The sequence below is a fragment of the Bos mutus genome, chromosome 22 (genome assembly GCF_027580195.1).
Source record: "Bos mutus isolate GX-2022 chromosome 22, NWIPB_WYAK_1.1, whole genome shotgun sequence".
Lineage (NCBI taxonomy): Eukaryota > Metazoa > Chordata > Mammalia > Artiodactyla > Bovidae > Bos > Bos mutus.
In genome coordinates, this window is record NC_091638.1 from 50,311,535 (window position 1) to 50,336,608 (window position 25,074).

The following is a 25,074-nucleotide window of genomic DNA, read 5'->3' on the forward strand; positions in this document are numbered from 1 at the left end:
ACTAGTCCTTACAAGCATATATACACATATATATATATATGTTTGTTCAAGAACTCGACCTGCTAGTGGGGTGGGGCTCAGGAAGTGGGGAGACGCTGCTCTAGCTCTCTCTCGGGGAGGGCTAGATGCAGGCTGAGTCCCTTGGAGAGCTTTGATCCGAGGTATCAGGGGGCTGGGGTGACTCGCCTCCCCTCCTCCTTGTGACCTCATTTCTCCTACATCCATTTTCATGGTGACAAGGTCAGGGTCACCAAGGACAGTGTTGGAGTCCCCCCAAGGAGTCCAGGAACCTGGAGGGCTCTGCTCCACTGGGCCCCTACAGGGACCTCCCACAATGCTTTGGCCTTTTAAAGGGGTGAACCGGGGATGTTCAAATCTGTTGGGGCCTCAGGCTCAAGTCTAGGCCCCCCTCTTTGGCAGCTTGGGGGATGGAGGAGAGGAGGAGAAGGAAGGAGGAGGAGGACAGAGATAGGGATGGGGCAGGCATTTCCACAGTTGCTTCTCCCCTGCCAGCCCCTGGATGCATTCCACTCAGCCCCAGTCCCAGAGCAGCCCCTGAGCAGTCGGGTCCAGCCCAGATGGGTGGACAGAGAAGGAACAGCCGCCGCCACCTGGGAGCCCACCAGGAGGAGAGCAGAGAAGGAAGGAAAGAAGGCTGGTGGGAGGGAGCAAGGGAGGGAGGCAGGCGGGAGGGAGGAGGAGAAAGGGAGGAGAGAGGGAGGGACGGAGGAGAGACGCTGGAACAAAGAACCGAGGAGCTGGGGCTGGCAAGGGGCGCAGGGAGGGGCGGCCAGACGAGGGGGTCCGGAGGCACCTGGGGGCGGGGCAGGGGGCTGGGAGGTCACATTGTCCAGCCTGATCCAGACTTCTTGGGATTGGAGGGGTGGGGGGCGCGGGTAGGGGGGTGGACAGCCTGCTTCAGGGAAGGAAGGTTGGCTCCTGCGAGCTGAGAACTGGATGGAAATGCTGCGGGGGGGACATGATGGAAAAATTATTAACAGCACCCTACCCCTCATCTAGCTCCTCCGACACCCCCTCCAGCAGGCCAGAGCTTCTTCCCGACTCCTTGGCTTCCCCCTCCCCCAACACCCTATGGACCAGGAACCAGAGACACCCCAGCACAGCTGGTGTTGAAAACCCCTCTTTCATGGTCAGAGTTTCCCAGTCAAGGTCACCTGGGCTTGGCTCCATCTTCCCCCTCAAGGTGTGCCTACAGCAGCAGGGGGCTGAGACTAGGTTCCCTCCTCTCCCCAACCCCCGCACTTCCGGGCCTGGCTCCTTCAGAACTGAGGGGCAGCAGCAGGGGGAAGCATGCCCAGTGTCCTCACTCTCCAGGACACCTTACCCCAAGGGTCTGGGCACACTCCCTGTGCAGCCTGGGAAAAGGCTCCATCTCCATTCAACCCCCGGGACTGGCATGAACCTACCAACCTCTGGGTGCAGTTTCTCTGTCTCTGCAATTAGAACAGGGGCTTCTGGGAGACAGTCTGGATGAACTGATGAGGACAAGAACCCCCAATCTCCAGAGCTGACACATTAGCGCTTTAGGTTCACACCCCACCTCCCCCGGGTGTTCATGGGCTGGTGTTCATAACACAGTTATCTCAAGAATCAGAAGTTATTTATCCAGGCAGGCCTGCAGCCCTAGCTCCAGCCGAGCCCTCCTGGGCCACCTTGACACTCTCTGGTCCCACCTGCTCTAGGCAAGTCCACCAAGCTCCTACTGTCCCCTGCCCACTCCACCACTTGGGCCCCAGCCTGACCAGATTGGGGTGGAGGCGGGGCTTGACTGCAGGCTCTCCCAGCTCACTTACTACCCACATACAGCAGGGCCCCTAATCCAAGCAAAATGCCCTGCTGGAAGGCAGACACGGACTAGCAGCCAGGGGTCGGGGGGCTGGCACAGGGCTGGGAGAAAAGCCTTGGGGCTGGCTGTCCTGCCCCGGCTGATCTTGGAGACCCTCCACGAGGGGGCTGCCAGGGTAGCGCTTCCCTTCCAGCAGACGATCCCCAGATTCCGACACTGAGACAGGGCAGGGGTACCTACTAGGGAAGAGAGCTGCCTGAGGCATTAGTGGGAGAGCTCAGCCAGGGGAAGGGGCATCAGGTCTCCAGCTACAGCAACAAGGAGGCGTATGGGAGCACCCCCCCACCCAGAACCTCTCGGAGAAAAAGTTGCTTTGCACACTGGTGACCCCGCAGGCCACATCCTTCACACATCTCCACGTCGCTTCGATGTTGAGGGTCCCGGCAGCCCTGACAGGTACAGCGCCCACTCTAGTCCTGTCGTCCTCGCGTCCGCGGGAAGCGCCCTGCCTCTCCGAGCCCCGCGCCCCTGACACTTCCGCAGAGTTGCAGTGCCGCGGGTCCCAAAGGGATCGCGGGGTGGCCCGGCCGCCTGCCCGCTCCCTCCCGGTTCCCGCCGCACTCACCTCTTCCACGGCGGCGGGGCCTGGGCTCCCGAGTGGCAGCGGCGGCGGCAGCAGAGCGGCTCCCGGTTGGGCCGGTCCGCGCTAGCGGCCCCCCGGGGCCATGGCCCTGCCCGCGCCCTCTCGCTGCTGTGCCTGATCCGGGGTCGGCGCCGCGGCCCCGGCTTAACGGGGTCTGCTGGCTTTGGGCGCGTCAGCAGTCGAGGCCCCGGACCCCATCCCGGGCCATGGGAAGGCTCAGGGGCGCTCGGGGCCGCCTCCCCCCGGGTGGGCTGCGGGCGCCCCCTGGCCGGCGCGCCGAGGGCGCATTCCCCGGCGCGGGGCGCGGGCGACAGCGCGCGCTCGGCTTCGGGGCGCTGCGCTCGGTTTGGCCCACAGGCACTGTGCTCGCCTGGTCTCTGGAGTGGGGCCGGGCGGCCGCGCTGGGTTGCGCCCGGGGCTCACCGGGCCGCGGCCGTTCGCTCGCTGGCTCGCTCTCTCTGGTCTCGCGGCCGCCGGCGGGACGGGGCGCTCGGAGCCGAGCGGGGAGCGCCGGCAATTGGCCGCCCGTGGGCGACATTTGCATAGTGCGGCCCCGCCCCGCCCGCCCCGCCCGGCCCCACCCCCAGGGCGGGACCCGCCCGGCCGCCGTCCCGCCCCCGCTCCACCTGTCCGCAGGGTGGGCTCGGTGATCCCAGGCGGTGGGGCAGCCCGCGCCCGGTAAGGCTAACCTGCACCCCGCGCCCCCGCCCTGGCTTCGCGGGCGGCGCCCCCGCCCCGCCCCGGCTTTGTCTCTCCGTGGATACACCGCGCACACCGCGCCTGGTGTTTACCCGGGCACTCAACTCCCTGGCGGGAAGGGCAGGCGCGCCAGAGAGCAAGAGGCTGCGCTCACCTGCGCACCCCCTGCCGTGTCCGTCCTTCCCACTCGCTGCCCGCCACGCCTGGCCTCGCGTGAGCCCCGCAGCTTAGGACCCAGGACTGCCTGGGCCGCTCAGCAGGTGGCAGTGCAGCCCCTGGGACGGCTGACACTGCAGGACCTGTCCTCCGCCTCCAGCCCAGGCCAGGTCAGCCCTACAGCTCCATCCAACAGCTCTAGGGCTCCCTGTGATCTCCCCAGCAGCCAGCCCTATTTCAAGCCAGTAGCTCCACGGACCCACCCCTTATATTTCCACATCCCAGAGAAGCCACCTAGGGGTTCCTGAAAGCGACATTTGCTTTCAAGTGGATTCCTGAGGGCTGCAGACTTTAGGGCTCTGCAACTGAGCTTTGGGCCCACCTTGATGCCAGGAAGGGACCTTCCACCCAACCTAACGCGATGGCCAAGGCCATGGCCTCACCAGCCAGGACCACAGACTCAGCCCTGCCCCATGCACTTTGCCAAGGTCCCAATGGGCATGGGCCTCTTTGTCCTCTCCCTTGTCCTTCTTCTCCTATTCCCTCCCCTTTCTCCTCTCTTTTCTATTCTTTCTTTTCCCCTCCCTTCCCCGCTCCTTGTGTGTGTTTAGTCCTGTCCCACTCTTTGTGACCCCGTGGACTGTAGCCCATAGCCCGCCAGGTTTCTCTGTCCATGAGATTGTCCAGGCAAGAATACTGGAGTAGGTTGCCTTTCCCTTCTCCAGGGGATCTTCTTGACCCAGGGATAGAACCCAGGTCTACCCGCATTGCAGGCAGATAGATTCTTCACCATCTGAGCCACCAGGGAAGCCGTTTTCCCCTCCTTCCTCTCCCCCTATTTTTCCTTGTCTGCTTCCTCCTCACTCTCTTCGCCTTTCTCTCTTCCTCCTCTCCTTTCTCTTCCTGGCTAACCCCCCACTCAAGACATCTCTCACTCTGACCTATTGGCTGGTTGACTGCAAATGTAGGTTGTTAGGTATGTTAGGGATCCTGCTGAGGGTCTCCTGACTCAGACTTACACTTGGACTGCTGGTTCGCATGCTCCAAGCGGAGGCTGGCCACTGGATGTGAGCAAACACCAGCCTGCAGATACAGTGGCTGGAGTGACAGCGCCTGTGCATCTCTCACCGTCATGCCTCATTTAAAAACACCGTGTCAATCATTCCTCCTCATTTCCCCCTTCTCTGTATGAGGGTCACCCTTGAGGTCACTGCGACTGCACCACCATTACCAGTGCAGCCTATGCCACCATCATTGCTGAGGGTTTCCAAAGCCATCACTTCCACCACCACCCCGGAGCTCCCTGGCCACCTCTGTCACCACTACCAGCATGATCATCATCCTGGTCATTAAAGCAGACCTGTGGGGACTTGGCAAAAACGACTCCAGGGTGCTGGGTTGGGAAGGAAAGAGACTCAGCTGATTTATCCGTGAAACACCTCTCAGACACACACACAGGCCTCTCAGCACACGGAGGCCTTTGGTGGCAGTGGTGTCGGAGGAAGGGGACAGCAGAAGAGAAAAGAGTTGGAGCTAGGCTTGGCTACACATAGTGGAATGATGCCAGTTCTCTTGTAATCACTGTGAGCAGGTTGAATAATCAATAGAAATCAAAACAATTATAGTTGCAGGAATGAATCTATACTGCACCCTTGTCCTGTTGTGTATCATGCTGGGATGAGCACTTTGTATCACTATATATGTTATTATATATATAATATGTATTATTGGGAGGAACATTGTAGCCTACGGTGATTTTGTCTCCAATTTCAGGGGACTCCTTGAAACCAGCCTGATGCCCGACCAGGAAGCCCTGCATGCCATTCACAATCCCACTGAGAAGCAAGTCCTGCTGCCCCATTGTACAGCTGAGGAAGAGGAGACTGGGAGAAGCGGAGTGAGGCCTGTAACCACCAGCTGTGGTATGAGAAAAGCAGCATTTTCCAGAGCTACGGGAAGGCTCCAGGAGGAAAGGGCCAGGCCACGGGGCCCACATGGAGCCAAGGGCCTGCAGACCAGTGCTGCGGGGGCTGGCAATGAGTGCTAGAACCATACGTGGCACTTAGGGAGTTCAATAAATCTTTATTGAATGAATAAGAGGGCAAATCCCTGTAACACCAGATCCAAGAGGGAACATGAGCCAAGAGGCCAGGAGCCAACTCCTTGCCTGCTACCCAGCTCCTCTGGACTGGCTGCCCCAACCCGACACTCTCACAGCCACCCTGAGTCCTTCTGTCTTTCTGTCTCAGTGCTACTCAGCTGTGCCAGCTCTACCTGAGAGCCACCCAGGATGCCCCGTGGGGCCACCTGAACAGAGGCCAGGTCAGGCTGACCCTTGCCTGGCCTCTGTCCCTCCTTCCTCTGTGGACACCCAGACCCCAGGCATGCCCAGTCCCTATGGCCCATACTAGTGCCGGTCTGGACATGCAAGGTGGTAGGAAGTTCAGAGATGGTTAAGCCAGGTCTGGTTCCCCACCTTGACCGATTCTCTGGGGTTCCCATCCTGGAGCAGTGCCCTCTCCCTTCCTACATGAGGACAGGCCCTTGGGGTGACATCCTGGCTGTTCAGCCTTGGGCTCAGCTTCCCAGAGCTCCTGAGGTCCCACAGAGCCTGATAGTGAGGGCTACAAATGAGAAAGAATTGGCCCCCTTTATCCCAGTCGCCACCCATGGGGATAGTGCTGGTAACAGGCAGGAGAGCTTTGAAGGTCTCCCCCAGACACCCCCAGCCTTCAGCCTGGCCCAGACTTTGTTTCTGGCAGTGCTCATGCCTGTTTAGTTTCCTTCTTGCTCTTCCAGGCTGTGCTGTTGGGGGCTGAAGTGCAGCCCTAGGCCTCCTGCTGCCTGTCTAACCTCTGTCTACACTATTTGCCTCTATCTGGCCTCCACTGTGGGTAAACTTGAGAAAACTTGCCCTCTTGGTCTCTGCATCTGGAAGGCTGGACAAGGCAGGCCTGGGCCTCAGGGACCGGCCGTGCCCCCTCCACGAAGGTGGCCCACTAAACCATCACTCTCTCCTCTGCCTGTGTCTCCGGGGAACCTGTTTCCCGGGCCTAGCCGGCTGAGCAAGCCTTGGCCCGCCCAGCCCTAGCGTTGCTGGCTCAGGTTTCCCCACTTTCTGGTTTTCTCATCTCCTCTGCCCCAGGCGCTGCCTGCTTTCTGGCCCAGCCCCCACCCGCCCGGAACTGGATCCCAGAGAGGGGGAGTGATGGAAAGGGGGCCCCCAGGAGGGGGTACAAGGCCGTGCTTGCTGCACCGGGAAGGGGGCGGGCGGTGAGGAGTCACCCACGCCTGGCTCAGCCTTCTGCCCAGCCTGCCCCAGGGGCTGGCTCCGAGCCGATCAAAAGCTGGAACGACCCACCTCCCTGGCTGCTCCCCAAAGCTGCCTCTAGGCCTTTTCTGCTGTTGTCCCCTCTGCTAGGAATGCTCTTCAGTACCAGTGTAAGCCCTGTGTTTCCTCTAGCCCAGAGCCTGTGGCCACCTCCATCACCCTCCACACACTGTCCCTTTCTGCACAAGGGGCCAGGCTCCCTTCTTGAGGCAGCTTCATCCTCCCCTTCCATTCTGGAGCCCTGCAGGCCTCCCAGGCCTCTTTGAAGAGTTCTGCCCTCGCTCTCATCTCTGGGTCTTCGCACATGCTGATCCCCTGTGCTGGAATGCCTTTCCTATTTCCTCCTAGATCCGGTAGGCCTCTGGGAAGACACGACCTCCCAGGAAGCCAGTCCTAATGTTTGGGTCAGAAGGTTTTTTAGACCCTAGGGGTCCTGCAAGTCCATCCAGAGACCGAGACACCCAGGTCTCTCTGTGTTCTGTCTGGGCCCCACACAGACTCATCGGCCGCTGCTTCTCGTGTGCATTCAGAGTGAACAAAAGAGGGAGTCATGGGATCTGAGTTGCCCATACTCATCTCATCCCATGTTTGTATTACTCTGTGTGTGTGTTTGTATATTGAGGGAGGTGGGAGTCGGGTGAGCCTAAGCTTGACTGGCTGCCAAGTGACCCATGACCATCAGCCAGCCTGAGCATATCCTGTTTAGATAGAGGCCAGACAGCCATCCCTTACCCACTCGGGCCTGCCCAGCCCTTGCTGGGGAGCCCAGGTCCTGGGCCTAGAGCTCAATCCTTATCTGCTCCAGAAAAGAATCTTTACTAAGAACTGAGATGGAAATTCTGCATTTCCCCTGCCCCCATGGTGCAGGCCTTTTTTCTGGGTGGCTGGGCCCAGGATCATTTACGGTTGGGCAGCCCCCACCACTGGGTAGAGGTGGGGGCTGCGGAGTGTGGCTGAAAAAACCTTGGATCTGGAGCCACTCCTTGGTTTTGCTCAGCTCAGTTGAGACAGTCCTATCCTTCCAGCTGCTCAGGCCAAAAAGTCTTCGAATCAGCCTGGACTCTCACATCTCCATCTAGACCTTTCAACTTCACCTTTAAAATATACAAAATGTCAGGTGACCACTTCCTACCTTCTCCCTGGCCGCCAGCTCCGCAGTCATCGCCTCTGCAGCCACCACCTCCGCGGCCAATCTCGTTTCTCGCCTGACAGGGACAGGAGCCTGCTTTCTGGGCTCCCTGCTTCTGCTCTTGCCTCCTGCTAACCAGCCAGGATTCGGAGAAGCCCTGTTAAAATGGAAGTCAGGGCCTGTCTCTCTTTTGACCAAAGTTCTCAATGGCTCCTACTTCCTTGAGAGTCAAAGCCAAGTCCTTGCAGTGGCTGTCTCCCCAGCCCCCCTCCTCATCTGACTCCCGTCCTCCTGCTCTTGGCTACAGCCTCCTCTCTCTCTTCCTCTCACACCAGGCACACTTCAATGACTGTTCTCTTAACCAACAAAGGTCCGTCTAGTCAGAGCTATGGCTTTTCCAGTAGTCATGTATGGATATGAGAGTTGGACTATAAAGACAGCTGAGTGCTGAAGAATAGATGCTCTTGAACTGTGGTGTTGAAGAAGACTCTTGAGAGTCCCTTGGACTGCAAGGTGATCCAACCAGTCCATCCTAAAGGAAATCAGTCCTGAATATTCACTGGAAGGACAGATGCTGAAGCTGAAACTCCAATACTTTGTCCACCTGATGCAAAAAACCGACTTAATGGAAAAGACCCTGATGCTGGGAGATTGAAGATGAGAGGAGAAGGGGATGACAGAAGATGAGATGGTTGGATGGCATCACCGATGCGATGGACATGAGTTTGAGTAAACTCCGGGAGTTGGTGATGGACAGGGGAAGACTAGTGTGCTGCGATTCATGGGGTTGCAAAGAGTTGGACACGACTAAGCGACTGAACTGACTTAACCTGAATGATCTTCCTGCAGGCATCCCCCTGCCAGCCCCTTACCTCCTTCAGATTTTTGTTCAGATAGTCCCTGTCACAAGTAGTATCTGTCACCACCACCCCAATGCGCTTGACTTTGCCTTCCCTTCCTCTCTTTTTCTCCTCCTTTGCTTCTTTTTTTTTTTTGCTTATTGTTTATTGTCCATTTCTCTACCCCTGGTAGACTATCAGCATCAAGAGGGCAGGAACTGTTCTATTCGCTTTTTCCCCAGCACCCAGAACACAGACTGGTATATAGCATCCTCACGGAATGAGAGAAGGGCTCTGCCCAGGGCCCCTCTGCACTCTGGCCAGGGGCTGGGTGCTGCTTCCTACCCTGATCTTTGGGCCTCTGCTCCCACTCCCTGGAGCTGTGGACAGGGCAGGGATGGATGCCCATGTGCTGCTTCTTCCTCCACGGAAGAGAGGGCCTGAGGAGAGAATGTCTCCAGCTACGGCCCCAGAGACTCAAGGTCAACTTTGCCTTGGCTTTAAAGACAGGGAAAATCTAGTTGTGAGTGCCCCCCCACCTCCCCCAGCCAGGGGCAGGCATAGTCCTTCAGGCAGAGGTGTGTCTCAGAGCTAGGGGAGACCAGGGCAGGCCCCCAACCAAGCTAAGTGCGCTGGGCTCTGATCCTGTGGGTTTCTGGCTGCCTCCCAGGCCCACATCTGCTGCACACACCCCCTTCCATGTGTCTGTGTGGCCACAGTCCTAGGGGAGGGGGGCCCAGGGAGGGTCCTGCAGCCAGGCCTGCAAGCCGAGATCTGGACTTACTTAGTTCCAAATGACTGGGGAATGTCCCTTCCGTGACAGCCGCGGCATGGCCTCCCCTGGTCCCTCGTTGCCAGCAGGGAAATGGGGCCCAGATAAGGCAACCCCCCGAAGTGGGAGGGGCTGGTGGGCAGACCCTGGGCACCCTGCCATCCTGGTCCTCCTCCCTTAGCCTGGATTCAATACGAGGCCACTGTCCTTAGCCTCAGACCAGAGATCTAAGGCCAGAGTATCCCATCTGGGTCTCCATCCCTCAGGAGCCAGGAAATGGAGGATCTTGGCCAGTGCCATCGCCTATTCTAGGCTGTAAGGCATCTGGGGCACAGCAGCATTGGGACTGGCCAAGGAGGAAGGCTCCATGCAGAGAATCTCCCCATTACAGCTCATGGCCTCTTGCCTTAGAGGAGTATCAGGTAGCAGGGCGGATGCCAGGCAGTGGGGAGCTGGGACTGCCCTGGCCAACCTAGTGCCTGCTAAGCACTCCATCCAGAATGATGAACCTCCCTGCTCCGCGTGTGGTTGGCAGGGCAGTGAAGCCAAGCCTACGCCCCCTGCCCTGGGACAGGGTGCCATCCTGTCCTGTGAGGGTTTAATTTCCGAACATAACTGGGTGGAGTGGACCCCTTGGCCTTACCTGGCCTCTGAACCTGCATCCAGGAATCAGGGGCTCCACTTGTGCTATCTGTGGAGTCTTAGAAAGGATGAGGGCCTCTGGCTTACATTGGTCAGAACATCACTGTGCACCCATTTCACAGAAAGGAATACCGAGTCCTTGAGGAGCAGGAGCCTGGGCAACCTTGTCTGGGGATTCCAAACTAGGGTCCCCTTGAATGTTGGGGTGTAGCCTCTGATTGAGGAATGACTAGGACTGGCCTGAGGGTAATGAGGGCAGTAGAGTCTGATTTAAGATTTTACAGGATTCCTCTGGCTTCTGGGGGCCAGAAAGGGAGTTGTGAGCATCAAGCGAGAGGACAGGAACCTGGGTAGATCACTAGGAGAGCTGCTGGGGATGCTCAGCTCAGCCAGGGTCCCCTCACTTTTCCCTTTTGTGTATGAGATCTGACCCAGACTTTTGGAATGGGGAAAGTAGCTTCCTTCCTAGCCTTATACACCTCCACATGTGGCCTGGCTGGCCGGGCTCCCTGCCCCGCTCCCCTGAGACAGTGGTTTAAGCTTTAATCCGAGGACAAGTTTCAGCAAAGCTCATGTTTGCCGCGGAAGGAGCAGGGACCAACCTAGATGGAGGGATAAGGTGGGAGGGGGATTTGGAGGGAGGGAAGGGGCAGGGCCTGCCTAGGGAGAGATCAGAAATCCACACTCCACCCTCTGGCCGGCCTGCCTCCAGCACCTCCGGACTATTCCTGCCACTTAGAGCGATGCATTCAGGTGTCCACAGCCTGTCTGAACACCTACTGTGTGCTGCATCTACATCAGTCACATCCACTCAGCTCACAGGGAAGGGTCTCTGGGCCCAAGCTGTACTCTTCAGGCAGCAGTCCTGGTCAGGTCCTGATTCCCCAGGATGCTGGTCAGGAGCACAGAGGAGCATTTCCTCCTCAAAAGGAAGTCGCTGCCCTCCCTTTCCCCTTCCCAGTTGCTGGTCTCCTCACAATCCCTGGGGGAAAACTGGGACCCCCAGCTTGCCCGACCCCTTGTCCTCTCCTGAAGTACCCACAATTCCTGTCCTTGAGCCCAAGCTGCCCCGACTTCTCTTTGCCCCATTCCTCATTGCAGCCCTTCCGCTCCCCCAACCATAAGGCAGCCTTCTCCCCACTCCTCTCTGTGCACCCAGCCCCTGCCTGCGGGAGAGGAGGCACGCAGAGAGCTGGGTGGCTGGAACAAGGAAGAAATTCCAGCACACATTCTGCAGGCAGAGCCAGCCACGTGGGTAGGGCTGATCTGTAGTTCCCAGATTCAAATACTGTCTCCCCAAAAAGGCCCCCCAACTGCCCAGCTAGTCGCTGTCCCCTGAACTCTTAGAAGACAACCTCTCTACCTTGTGTCTTGGTCAAATGTCACATATTCATTCTGCAGGTATCACGAGTGTCCTGCCTCAAATTCCATGAAATTCCAAAAACCAAAACTTGAATTTTCCACTCATCTTCAACTATTCACATAGCACTTACATTATATTTGGGCTTCCCTGGTGGCTCAGACAGTACAGAATCTGTCTACAATGCAGGAGACAGAGGTTCAGTCCCTGGGTTGGGAAGATCCCCTGGAGAAGGGAATGGCCATCCACTCCAGTATTCTTGCCTGGAGAATCCCACGGACAGAGGAGCCTGGTGGTCTCCAGTCCATGGGGTCACAAAGAGTCGGACACAACTGAGTGACTAACCAACTGCCAGGCCATGGAGGCTAATGTCTCCACACATCTCATACTCTGGACCACGAACTTCAGACGGTCTGGTGGAGTCTCCTCTGAGCTGAGGGTGCAGTTCTGGGAGGATGGACAAAATGGGTCAGACTGGGCTTCCTTGGTGGTACAGTGGATAAGAATCTGCCCGCCAATGCAGGAGACTCAAGTTCGATTCCTGATCCTGGAAGATCTCACATGCCAAGGAGCAGCTAAGCCTGTGAGCCGTGATGACTGAAACTGTGCTCTGTAACAAGAGAAGCCACCGTAATGAGAAGTCCACACGTGGCAACTAGAGTAGCCCCAGCTTGCCACAACTAGAGAAAAGCCCATGCAGCAACGAAGACCCAGCACAGCCAAAAAGTGGGTCAGACTGCCACTGAGCCCCTGCCCATTGGGTAAGTAAGCTCCCAAATCCCAGCTTCCCATGCTGATTCTCCACCCGAGTGTGGGCTGAAGTTTTAACAAAATTGTCCCCAAGGAGTGGTGGTGGTAGTTTAGTCACTAAACCACTCTTGCGACCCCATGAACTATAGCCTGCCAGGCTCCTCTGTCCATGGGATTTTCCAGGCAAGAATACTGGAGTGGGTTGTCATTTCCTATTCCAGGAGATCTTCCCGACCCAGGGATTGAACCTGCATCTCCTGCATTGCAAGCAGAATCTTTACCTACTGAGCAACAAAATTGTCCCCAAGGAGTGGTTGGCTAGGGTTATAGGCTTGGGGTTGAGAAAAAGGGGCCACCTCAGGAGACCCTAAAGGCACAGAGTTTGGAGGATCAAGTTCCTGCAGGGCCCAGGCCTGCCCTGGACCCTACACCTTGGAGAGGCCCCCTGAGGGCTGGGAGATGGGTCTCAAAATAGGAAATGAGAAACACGAGTCTCACAGAAGTGTGCAGCCTGGGTGGTGGCAGAGGCTGTGCAGCTCTGGTCTTGCTCTCCGAGCAGCCACCGGGGCTCCCGTGGACGTGGGAACACGGGCAGGCGCAGCCAGGGACACTGAGCTCTTTGATCTCACCGGGCCTCACTCTGCCTACCCAACCATCAGGGCCAGCAAGGCTGGGGCTGCAGTACGAGTGCACGCAAGTGTGGGAAGGTCTCCTTGGGACCCCATCAAGGACCCTCTGACTCCAAGCCTAGCTGCCTGAGGGTCTTACCCACCCGTGGCCCACGTACATTCTTTTGCTTATTCTCTGGAGACCAGTTTCCTCATCTGGAAAATGAGAGCTAGTCTCTCATCTCAGGGTGCTGGGAGGATGAAAGGAGCCACTACGAGCGGGTTGCTGGGAGCAGCATCTGGTATGTAGGGCATTCTCTGCCTATGTCACCTTTGCTATGACTCACTGCTTCTCTCCAGTGGATGCCAGAGAGACCCAGGGGCATGAGGGCTTACCTGAACTCCTCTGCCATGGGCTGGAGCCCCAGGAGAGAGTGGGGACCCTTTTCAGCCAGCAGAAGGGACTCCATATCCAGCCACTGCCTCAGCTCCTCAGACAGCCAGGACCTACAGGGCGGCACACAGGATTGCCCCACTGGAGCCTCTACCAGCAAAGGCAAACACACCGTCCTCCCAGGTAGAGGCCTGCATGCTGGCTGTCAAGGGAATGCGGTGATAGCACAGGAGGGACTCCCAGGTCACACACCTGCTTCCCTCTAGGCCAGCCCCACTCTGGCCCTGACTGCAATGTCCAGCCCACAGTTTCTGCAAACCTCTATGACTCAGGAGCTCTCGGGGTCAGCAAGGTGACGAGGCCCCAGATCAGCTTGGAGCTTGGCCAGGGGATATCCAAGCGGGTGTGTATACGCGGAGGGCTGAGAGAGTGACTCAGGAATGGCCACACAGAGGAAGTGACAGTGTCACTGGGCCTTAAAGAACCAGAGATCTCCCAGCTTGAAGGATGAAGGAACAACTTGGGCAAGAGGCTGGAGGCATGACCTGTCAAGGTGTCCTGGAGGCCAGATCACCGGGCTGTCTCGAGCAGAATCAGTGTCGGAGTCTACTAGAGATGCGTGTTGGCGCAGGGGATAGGAGAAGTGGCAGAGGAGCTTCATTTTGACCCTTGCAAGAGCCAGGAAGGCCCTCGCTGAGCTCAGCAGAGGCAGAGTAAGGGCAGATGTGGACCGGGAACAATCCCTGGGGAGCTGTCAATCAGAGGAAGAGGCCCAGTGACAGGACACCAGGCAGCCCAGACAGCTGGTGAGCTAGTCAGAGGGGAAGCAGAGGTGCAGGGAACCAGGTCAGCCCTTCACAAGGAGCTGGGGTGGGGGGCTCCTGTTGACCTCCAGCCTGCAGGCCTTTCTGCCCCTGAGCATAGTCTATTGGTAGATTTGTGTTAGCTTTGCTGGAGAGACAGGCTGCCTTCTCTGGAGAAGATGCTGTTTTCATTACTCATGGGTAGCTGGGAGGCTTGGAGACGTGTGGGAGGGCAAAGGTCACAGGTGGGTCTCTATTGTATCTTCTACACACCTGGCTGCCATTCAAGGACACCCCAAGATGACCCCTGGGCTTGGGCAGGACCCACCTGTTTCCAAGGAGGTCTGGGCTACTCCTCAGAAACCTCGCCCCACTTACGTTTCTTCACACGCGGTGAGACTGCAGCCCAGAGGAAGAGTGCCTCACACAAGCGGCTCCGTGGTGTTCATCGGCCTTCCTCCCAGGCCCCCATAAATGAGAATTCCTAGCAGAGAGTGGGCTCAGACTGGCTTCCAGAGCTCTCAGAGCCTCTCTATCCTCCTTGCTCTCTCCCCTCACCGGGGCCGCAAGCTTAGCAGAACCTCCCTATCCAGGGCGCTGCTCCTGGAGGGCTCCAGGCTGTCTGCTTTTCCCTGAAAATACCTGCCACCCTCCCCCGGCCTGCATCCTGTGGGCGCCCCTGCCTGACCACCACTCTGCCAGCCCTGCCTGGGGACTCTGATGGGTCGTGGCTCCTCCAAGGACTTCTTCAGGAAGTAAATGCCTGAACCAGGGCAAGGAGGGATGGGGAGGGGTAGGGAGAGAGGCCCAGGTGGGGCTGCAGGGCAGGGACCACAGAAAGACACCCAGCCTCAGTCTCCCCAGGGGTTGCCTGGGGTGCTGGGTGGCAGGCCAGGCTTTTGGCCGCCCTGCCCCCACCAGCTGTGGGGCTGCCGGCAGCTCAGAGGCCCCTTTGTCCCTTATCTTCTCTGCCTCCTAGGTGGCAGTATCCAGATAAACATCCCATTTGGGGCTGAAATTCCAGCCCGGCTGCCCACTTCCCCACCTGGGGGTCTGAGACCTGCCAGCTGCACACCTTCCCCAGGACCCCCTCCCACATCTGCACACTGGGACTTGCACCCCGCACCATTCAGCCAAGCAGAGTCGTGACTCACACACACACACTCACTCTGTGGGCCACTTTGAGGCCCCTCCCCTTCTCCCATTTCCACCCCGCATAGCTGGAGTGGGGAGGTGTGCAAAGGAGCCCCAGACCTGAAACTGAAGAGCTGACCCTTGTGTGATCCCCCAAAGACACCCCCAGGCAACCCCAAGACACAGGCACATCCCTGAGCTTCTTGGACCACCCCTCTCAGTGACTCAGTCTCCATCTCCCAGCCCCGCTCAGCTTCTCTTCTTCCCTGTCTCCCCCCTCCCCCCTCATTAAGCCTCCTAAACCCGGCAGCTCCCTGAAGCAGGAAATTGCATTCTGCCAAGATTAAATGGACTTGAACGCCCTGCCTCTGCCCGAGAGGGAGGGGAGCTGAAAGGAGCCAAGTTTGCTGGGGGTGGGGGCCCTAGGTTGGGGAGGGGGATCCCAAAGTTGGGGGGGCTCTTTCAGGACGGGATGGGGGCTGCCTGAAGGGCAGAGGGGAGACGACAGGGACTGCAGGAAGGCAGGGGGTCAGGGTGCTGGCCTCTTCTTCTGGCTGCAGTGGGAACCAGACGCCGCAGAGAGAGGAAGCCACTCTGTGGGGGTGGGGGTGCGTTCCCATTAGGTAGGGGAAGGGGTGGGTAATAGAAAAGGGGGCAGGGGGAGGGGGCGGGAGGAATGGTGATTGGGAGGTGAGAGGGGATGCCTGTCAGGTTGAGATCCGACCTACAGGAAATGGAAAATGAACCTTGGGGGATGCACACACTGCTTTTTGAAGTACCCAGAAGGAGGGGCTGGCACATCTCCCCCCACACACACCCCCCACCCTCCACCCCCGGCCCAAGATCTCATAGCAAGGATAGGCAGGTCGGTTAGGGACCCCTGTGTGCCCTCAGGTCCCTGGGGAGCCCGGTGTGCAGTCCTACAGGCACCCAGGACCCCAGAGCCCCTGGCCCTGCACTATCTGGAAGTCTCCCATCTGGAGACAGAGAGCACTGACAGACCTTCCCAGGAAAGATGCTAGAAGGTCCATATGCCCCCTACCCCCAGTCCTAGGCAGCAGGCGAAGTGGGGGCTGAAGCCTTGTGAGGGGTGCCAGGCAGGAGCATCCAGATACTGTGTCCGCAGCAGCCCCACAGCCTGTAGATGGGGCTTGTGGGAGGGGCCATGCCGGTCCCCTCTTTCCCCAGGTAGGCAGGAGCAGGGACAGTTGGACTACGGGTGGGCCTCCCATGGGCAGCTCCCACTAGGGGCCCAGTCCAGCTCTGAGTCTGGGTCAGGCCTTCAGAGCTGGATCGGGCCATGCGGGCTGGAGGAGCAGGAAGAACTGCTGGTCTAAGCTGGCTCAGGCATTATTCCTGGGACCACCCATCCCACAGTCATGACCATGGGCAGCAATGTTTACTGAGCACCCACTGTGTGCCAGCCTGTGCTTGGCACTGGGGCAGTGGTGGACACTAAGAAGGACAGCCCAGCTTGACTGGTGTAGTGGTGGGCAAAGGATGGCCACGGGCAGGGTCTTCCTTGAGCGCAGCAGAGGCCATTCATGTGCCAGGAAGAGAAGACAGGTTGTCTGAGGAGGGCCTGGGAGGGCTTCAGCCCGGCTGATCGTGGGCAGGCAGCAGTTAGCCATGGGGCTGAGGGGTGGGAGGTCCGTGTGGTCATCAAGCAGGACTGATGGGACAAAGGCAGCTGCAGGACTCTCGTGAGCTCCAGGGTGGGGCTGGGGGCCCTGCCTCCCCACCACCACCACCTCTAGCACTGCCCTACTCAGGGCTGTTTATTCAGATGCTGGTGCCCATTTCAGGCAACCTGAGCTGGGCAGATGGTTTCCTAGGAAGGACTCTGGCTCCTGGCTCCAGTCTGGCGGCTGGTGAAAAATGGGCTTCACCTGTCCAGATGTGGGGCAACTGACCCCGTGTCCCTGGGAGGTGGGGCAGGTGTCTGCCTGGCTAGTGCATCGGGGTGGGGGGTCACCCTGGCAGGCCCTGGGAAAGACAAACCAGTCTCTGGGAAGGGAGTGCCTGCTGGGAAAGAACCAAATAAGGCTGAAGGGATAAGTAACCCTTATAAGTTTGATAAGTCTGCTCCCCAGTGTTCCTGGCCAGAACGTCCCTGGTCACTTCCTGGTTGGGTTCTCTGTCTCCGGTCAGATGCGTGGAGCCAGTTTCCTGGGAGATCTGAATTGGCCTGTCCTTCAGGTCAGTGAGAGCCAGTGACCCGAGGCCCTGCCACTGCCTGAGGCTGACTTCGTGTCCCCAGGCTATCCGTTGTTGTGAACAAGAGGTGCCCCTTGCAGTTCCCCAGCAACCTCCCCAGAGACCTGTCTCAGGGAAAGCCAATCAAGACCGCTCCAGCTCTGAGGGGGTTATTCCTAGGTCCTGACACGCCTCCCCTCCCAGTCAGGGCTGCAGTTTCAGGACCACGGGACCTGGCCAGCTCAGCAGCCCGGGGACCTCTCCTCAAAGAAGATGGCCTAGTCCCACCTCCTGGGGATCCCCAGTCTCCTGTGTCCCTCATCACAGGTCCAGCCACTCTGGGGGGTCAGCACTGTCCTCCCTGCCCGCAGGACTGTGAGCTCTGGGAGGATGGAGACCACATCCATCTCAGTCACACTTGGTCCCCAGGTCCTGGGAGCCCTGGGAAACAGCTCAACCAGTTAGCCACAAGGTACAGCTGCATTTCCAACGCTTTAAGGCAAACTCATTCAATTGCCTCACACACAGACCAGCCCCGTGGTGGGCCCCTCTCTTTCATGGGCCCCAATGTGGTGGTGGTAGGGTGGGTATAGACATTAGGCAGGTATGGTTTCTGCCTGTTCGGAGCTTGGAATCTTCCTGGAAGACAGGCCTGGGACTGAGGAAATAGGTGCCACGACCCTGGGTCCCCAAAGAAACCCAGAGAAGCCCGAGGTGAATGGGCTGTCAGAGCATTAGGAGACCAGGAGGGCTATGAGGTTGGGGCTCAGGGGTGCCTCCTGTAGGGGCTCCGTGGAAAGCACTGTCATCAGGTGGGTGGGTTGGGAGGGCTTCTCAGCTTCTAATCTCTAGCCTGCTCAGCCAGCAGTAGGGACCTGCCTCAATGACACTCGGTGCCCCTCACACTGCCAGCTCTGACCTGCTCCCTGCCCCCATGGCTGGATCGCCTAAACAGCTGACAGGACAATTCATATCCTCAGCAATCACCCCTTAGCAACCACCCCTATACCCCTATACTCAGACAGCCTTAGCTCCATGCAAAGGGAACTGAACTCCACTCCCCTACCAGAAGGCCTATTCAACTACCCTTTCCTGTTGACCAGGCCTGCCAAGCCTGGCCTGGGCTGAAAGCCCTGCCCTGGCCTTCTGAGTAAATGTCCCCATCCCAGTACCCTTCCCCTACAACACTGTACCCTGGGTTAGCACTGGCCCTGCTCCCAGCTCCCAAGGCTGTGCAGATGGTGAGCTGTGGAATTTCAGACAGGTCTGCTGTCTCTGAACCTTTGGGGTCTCCTGCTCTAGAGCAGGGATGCTCACCCCGACAGCTTGCAGGTGGCTGGCAGGAGAAGAAGATGGGGCTGGTATATCCCACAGGCTATAAATAGTTGCTGGCATTTCCTCAGCTTCTCTTTCAAATACCCCCTGGGGAGTCAGGCTTCTAGGCCCAGATTCCTGGTTCTAAAGCCCCAGGGACCCCTTTCCACTGAGGCAGGGCAATTTGGGGCCTTTTGATGTTCAGGCATCACGCTGGTCCAGGCATACCATCTCTGGAGCGAGAGGCCTGGTTCCTGCCTGATGTGAGTACACAGGATATGGGGGACAGGGCGCTGCCTCTGACCCTAGAGATGGTGCCTAGAAACTAGGCCATCAGGTATCCTGGGTGGGGTGGTTTCTATTCCCATGCCACTGACACCCATCTTGCCCTGCTGGTCCCCCTCTCACCCACACTCCTCCTCTGAGTCAAGATGGGGGCTCCAGTGCTGCACCAGCCTGCCAGGGCCAGCAGACTTTCTTGGAGGGTCTGAACAGTCCTCTAGCTGATGCCAAGCCCCCAGTTTGCACTGAGTGAGGCTTGCCAGACGCCTGCTGCTCACAAGAGAAATCTCAGGCAGCCCTGCTCCTTAGTACTTTAGCTGCAGGCTCTCAAGTGTGGAGGCCTTGGTAGAAGTGTAGTGTGGTTCAGTATCAGTTCCCTGATACCAGGAAGCTCTTCAGAAGCCTAGGAGCCACAGATGGCTGGGGGAGAGAGGGGTCTGGCCCTGTCTGGGTGTCATAACCTTAGGGGTGAGGGGTCACAGGCTGTAGAGAGGAGATGCTCCACCTGGGACATTCTCATGCTCACCTAGGGCTTGGGCTGGGGTTCTCTCCTCCCCAGCCTAGCCTGGGGCTTCCCTGATCTGGGTGTCTGGGAAGGATAGGGACTGACAGAAAAGTGGGCAGGTGGTGATGGGCTGGCCATAACACCACTCTATCTTGTTCCTGGGGTTCTCTGTGGCCTCCCCAAGGTTGGCCTGCCCATCTATGACCTCTGAAGGGCTGTTACTATATAGTCTCAACTCTTGGGCTCAAGGAACAGGTAAGATGGAAGTGACTTCTCTTTGGCCTTGGCCCCCATCTGCTGGCCCTGCAGTGGTTGGCTTTGGCACTCCACATCCATCCTGGGGAAGGAGGGCCCCTCTACCCAAATGACTGATGGGGTGGGAGCACAGCCATAGGGAGAGCACAGGGGAGGCGGGGAGGGCGGCCTTGTTGCAGGACTCTCCCCATCTTCTGCCTTGAAAGCTTTTCTCTGGGGGAGGCATCACCTGTGGGGTATGGATCTGCTATAGAGACAAGTCAAAGTGTAAAGGAATTACATGAACATGAGGCATGATGGGGTCCTGCATGGGGCTTGGGGCCCCATCATTCTCTAGACCCAGGCTACTCTGCTCAGAGGGGCAACCACCTGTCTGTCCTGGATGGTTGGCTCCTCTTCTCCCAGTCAGGAGGCAGGTGGGGCGAGGAGGGGATGCTGGGCCTCAAGAATTTACAATGACCAGACTAATGAAGTGGGGTCCTGAGCAGAGAGGACACTAGTGGGAGCGGAAGGGCAGGGACTGGACAGTGTCTGCATCCCTCTCCCTCGATCCTTCTCAGATGCCCTCTGCCCAAATCCAGCCAGCACAGGGTTCCCTAAGCTAAGCTCCTTAATACCAGGACACAGTATAAACAACATCTGTGCCCTACTGTCCTGGGGTCTGTGTCCAGTGCCTTGATATCCTCACATGAGCCCTGGAGACATGGAGGGGAGGTCTGGGAGGGTCCCTACTGACTCTCTCTGCTCCTGCAAAGCCACACAGGCTGTACTCTCAACCAGGCCTCCCAAGTGTGCTGGCCTCTGCCTGCCCAGCCATGCAAAGCCATCACCTTTCCCCTGTGGACCTGGATCTGGACAGGGAACGGGGAAGAGGCTGCCCTCTTCTCTGGGGTCTAGGGTGCATGAAGGAGTCGGGGATGGATGGGGCCCAAGTCTTCCCACCGGCCCCTCTGGTCTTCTAGCCCCTCCCTTCTAAGATTCAGAAAAGAAAAGAGAAGAATGAGGTGTCTGAGGATGAGGATTGAGGGGTGGAAATTACCTCAACTGAATTTTAAAAACCCCTGGCTTGTTGCCATGGTAACAGAAAGGTGCATCCCATTGCCATGGCAACAGGCAAACACCGAGGTTTGCTGCTGGGATTGGGGATTTGGGAGGTGGCCGGAGGGGGTGGGTGGAGGAGGCTGAGCCTAGGCAGGAGCACTTTTTGTGTTGGGGTGGGGGGTTGCTATACAGCCTGGGATCACCTACCCCCACACTTCCAGGAGGCCAGGCTGGGTGCTTCTCCTGGTAGTGGGATCAGAGGAGAAAATACCGCCAGGAATAATCCCCTAACCTCTACAACCCACTCCCTTCTCAAATATCTCTGACCCGTAGGAGACCCGAGTGGGATTCTGAGCCTGCTTAACTGAGCTCTTAACTGGGCACAACCTGGACTTAGAGACCATCCAAGTTGGCCCGTTAAGGAGAGGAAGTCTGGGGGTTACTGTCAGTCACTGGTCCCCAAGAAAGAAAAGTGTATGGCCAAGAATTAGTTCCATGAGGTCTGGAGGACAATTATGTAACATACCCTGAGGACAGATGAACATACCTGGAGGGCTGCTACGTACACCTGGAAGATGACAACACTTACCTGGAGGTTGGTTTCTCAAGGCGACAGTCCTTTCCCCCAAGAGCCTCCAGCCTCCAGGACTCCAGACCTATCAACAGAAACTTGCGTTAGTGTCAGGGTTCAGGGAGGGACAGAAAGTCTCCTCTGAGGACACTCTCAGGAACCCCAGGACAGCCTGGCAACCAGAAGCACAAGTCCCATTTGATAGGTCTTGGTGTGGGCTCAGGACTGACCCGTGCAGCCACTGGGTCCCAAATGACTGTCACACTACAGGCTCCACGCAAGAGACTGGACATTCAGGTTCATTGGCCCTATGGCCTGACATCCTACCATCAGAGTTGGTCTCTGGGGTTCCCAGTGACGCCAGAAGATGCTTGTTAGACACACCTGGGAGCATCTTGGCTCCCGGAGTCTCAGGCTTTTCCATTAATGCATTAGTGTAGCCAAGTTCAGAGATTATATGAGCTGCCTGTGGCCTTGGAGACCTGGCTCTGTGTGTGTGTCTGTGTGTGCAGGACAGTCAGCAAAGAAGGTGGGGGTGTCTACCCTCCCAGTCTCAGCCTCAAGCAGGCTTGTCACACTCTGGATTTCCAGACCCACTTCCAGAATTCCCTTCTGCCAAAAGCATGGCACAAGAGTTCTGAGGAAACACTGGAGCATCAATGAGGCTGTGTAGCCCCAGGCGACTACCAGGGGTGGGTGGAAAGAAGAGTGAATCCGTCTAGGGGAAAAGCACCTCTCAGGCAGGTAAGAGATGCCTCCTGACTCTGGAGAAGCCAGAACCCAAGGCACTGTGATGACTCCTGCCCTTTCTCACTGCTGCCTTGGCCTGGTCTTCCAGGAGTCTGGGTACTTCTGGGTGAAAGAGAGGCATTCCTTTCCTCACTCCCCCAGCACAACTGCCCATCTCACAGGTGGGAAAGCTGAACCCAGAAGGGTCCTACCTCTGCTGAAGCTGCTCCACGCAGCCCTCAGAGGGGAGATCCAGCCCAGGGTCCTGCCTTCCCACCAGCCCAGTTGGCCCAGGTTAAGGAATTCTGAGGTCTGGACACCGGATGTTAAACACAAAACCCTCCAGAAGGTTTCAGGAGCCCTTAGCAGCCCATATCCGCCCTGCTCAGTCAGACTGCGGGTAGGAAGTGCCTGGCTGGGGTCAGATGGGGAGATTACCATTCAGTCTTGAGAAACGTATATGTAGGTCAGGAAGCAACAGTTAGAACTGGACATGCAACAACAGACTGGTTTCAAATAGGAAAAGGAGTACGTCAAGGCTGTATATTGTCACCCTGCTTATTTAACTTATATGCAGAGTACATCATGAGAAACGCTGGGCTGGAAGAAGCACAAGCTGGAATCAAGATTGCCGGGAGAAATATCAATAACCTCAGATATGCAGATGACACCACCCTTATGGCAGAAAGTGAAGAGAAACTAAAAAGCCTCTTGATGAAAGTGAAAGAAGAGAGTGAAAAAGTTGGCTTAAAGCTCAATATTCAGAAAACTAAGATCATGTCATCCGGTCCCATCACTTCATGGCAAATAGATGGGGAAACAGTGGAAACAGTGTCAGACTTTATTTTTTTGGGCTCCAAAATCAGTGCAGATGGTGATTGCAGCCAGGAAATTAAAAGACGCTTACTCCTTGGAAGGAAAGTTATGACCAACCTAGATAGCATATTCAAAAGCAGAGACATTATTTTGCCAACAAAGGTCTGTCTAGTCTAGGCTATGGTTTTCCCAGTGGTCATGTATGGATGTGAGAGTTGGACTGTGAAGAAAGCTGAGCGCCGAAGAATTGATGCTTTTGAACTGTGGTGTGGGAGAAGACTCTTGAGAGTCCCTTGGACTGCAAGGAGATCCAACCAGTCCATCCTAAAGGAGGTCAGTCCTGGGTGTTCATTGGAAGGACTGATGCTGAAGCCGAAATTCCAATACTTTGGCCACCTCATGCAAAGAGTTGACTCATTGGAAAAGACCCTGATGCTGGGAAGGATTGAAGGCAGGAGGAGAAGGGGACGACAGAGGATGAGATGGCTGGATGGCATCACTGACTCGATGGACGTGAGTCTGGGTGAACTCCGGGAGTTGGTGTTGACAGGGAGGCCTGGCGTGCTGCGATTCATGGGGTTGCAAAGAGTCGGACACGACTGAGCGACTGAACTGAACTGACTGAGAAAGCGGCTCAAACCACTACAGCAGGAGTCATGACTGGTGGGGAGAGGGTGCATACCCTGAGCCATGAGAGGGGCGGCAGCTGGGGTGCACTCAGGCTGCACCTCTCACTTACATTGGGCACACACATGGAAACTACAGGGGCAATGGAGCTGGCCGGTGGGGACACTGGGACCTCTTGCCACCACACATTTTTCTCAAGGTGGCCATCTTCTCTTCAGAGCAGGGACCCTCCAGCTTCCCCGAGACTGGCGGGCCCCAGCCTGCTTCAGTCTCCATCCCCCTCCTGGTCCCCAATTCTGGTGCAGTCCCTGTGGCCCCAGGCCAGTATTTGATGCCCTGGAGTCACATGCGAAAGGCCAATCCCTGCTGGTTCATCTGGGTTTCTGGCTTTTGTCTCAGAGAACTCAGCAGGGCACCCTGCTCCCAGGAAGAAGATCTGGGGCCCCACTAGGCAGGAGCCATAGAATGCAGGTGGTAGGGTAGGGGCTCCTTCCCCAGGCTTCCTGAGGCGGCCCCCACCCCCTCATCACCAGCCAGGAGCCCAGCTTGGCTGCCTTGCTGGGTTTATACCCTGTAGCCAGGTCTGGAATCCATGGTGACCCCTTGGATCACCTGGGCCCCATCTCTTTAGCCAGGAATGCCCAGAGTCTCATTGGACTTAGCCATTAATGGCACTCATTCATTCCCTCTTCAATTTCAGGGCTTCTTTGAATTACTGAGCTCAGAACTGCCCCTAAGTATGGCTTTAACCCCACCCTGGCTATAGCAGATATCCATGCTGCTGCAGGAAGTAAATGGGACCCAAGTACCGGCGTTTATCCTTCTCCCATCCCCATACAAGACCTGCCAGGGTTGGGGAGAATGACCTTGGCCAGCGTGGCACCTTGGAGGAAGCTCCCTTAGGCACCCAGGGCTTCAGGGACAGCCCAACCCTGCCACCTCATTAGTGTATGGAGCCCAAGAGGCCTGTCCCCACCCAGAACCAGAGACCTAGCTTGGCCCCCAGACACTCAAGTCCTGAGGTTTTGACCCTGTCTCTCCCTCTAGCTCCCAGGACAAAGGTTTGGGCTAGGACCTGACAGATCCTACTTATCTTGTCATAAATATTTATCAGGCTCTAGGGGCTAGAGCCTGCAGCTGACTCTGAGCTGGCGGTGTGGGGGTGGGGGCAGATGCTTTAGAACGATCTCAAAGCCCTTTCCTAATGAGGGTGCTGCGAGGGGAGAGTGCCACCTGGGCCTTGGGCTCCTCGGGGAGGAGGGTGGACAGATGGACAGCGGGACAGAGTCAGAGAGAGCCTGGGGGGACTTAGGTATGCTCCAGCAACCAGACCTCCCCATGCACCCCAGGAATGTGGGGGAGGAGGATTCAGAAGAAGCCAAGGGTACCAGAGACATGGCAGCCTCCTCCCTGGACTGTCCTCTGACAGACAGAATATCATTGAGAGCAGCACTCCCCACACACATCAGGCCCCCAGATATGCCCCCACCCTGAATGGTACTCCATATTCTCCACCCTCCAGAGCTGTGCTCTCCACACATTCAGGAGCCCCCTCGCACCATCACCCATCATGGGCCTGCTTTCCCCACCAAGCAGGACTCCTGACCACAGCTGCTAGAAACCCCTCCGATGAGCAGAGCAGACTCCCCATCCCAGGGGTCCTGCCAGCGC

At 57.5% G+C, this 25,074-nt stretch overlaps 1 protein-coding gene across 2 annotated transcripts in view; it reads right to left on the bottom strand.

The window, feature by feature from the left end:
- Window positions 1–2,946, bottom strand: part of SEMA3F (semaphorin 3F) — a 28,759-nt gene extending 25,813 nt beyond the window's left edge. The window contains exon 1 of one of the 2 annotated variants that reach the window (XM_070360567.1): window positions 2,433–2,946. The gene's annotated coding sequence lies outside the window, so the exon portion shown is untranslated. The remainder of the gene's footprint in view (window positions 1–2,432) is intronic. The other variant, XM_070360568.1, reaches the window with a different exon arrangement.
- Between the last annotated feature and the right edge of the window lie 22,128 nt (window positions 2,947–25,074).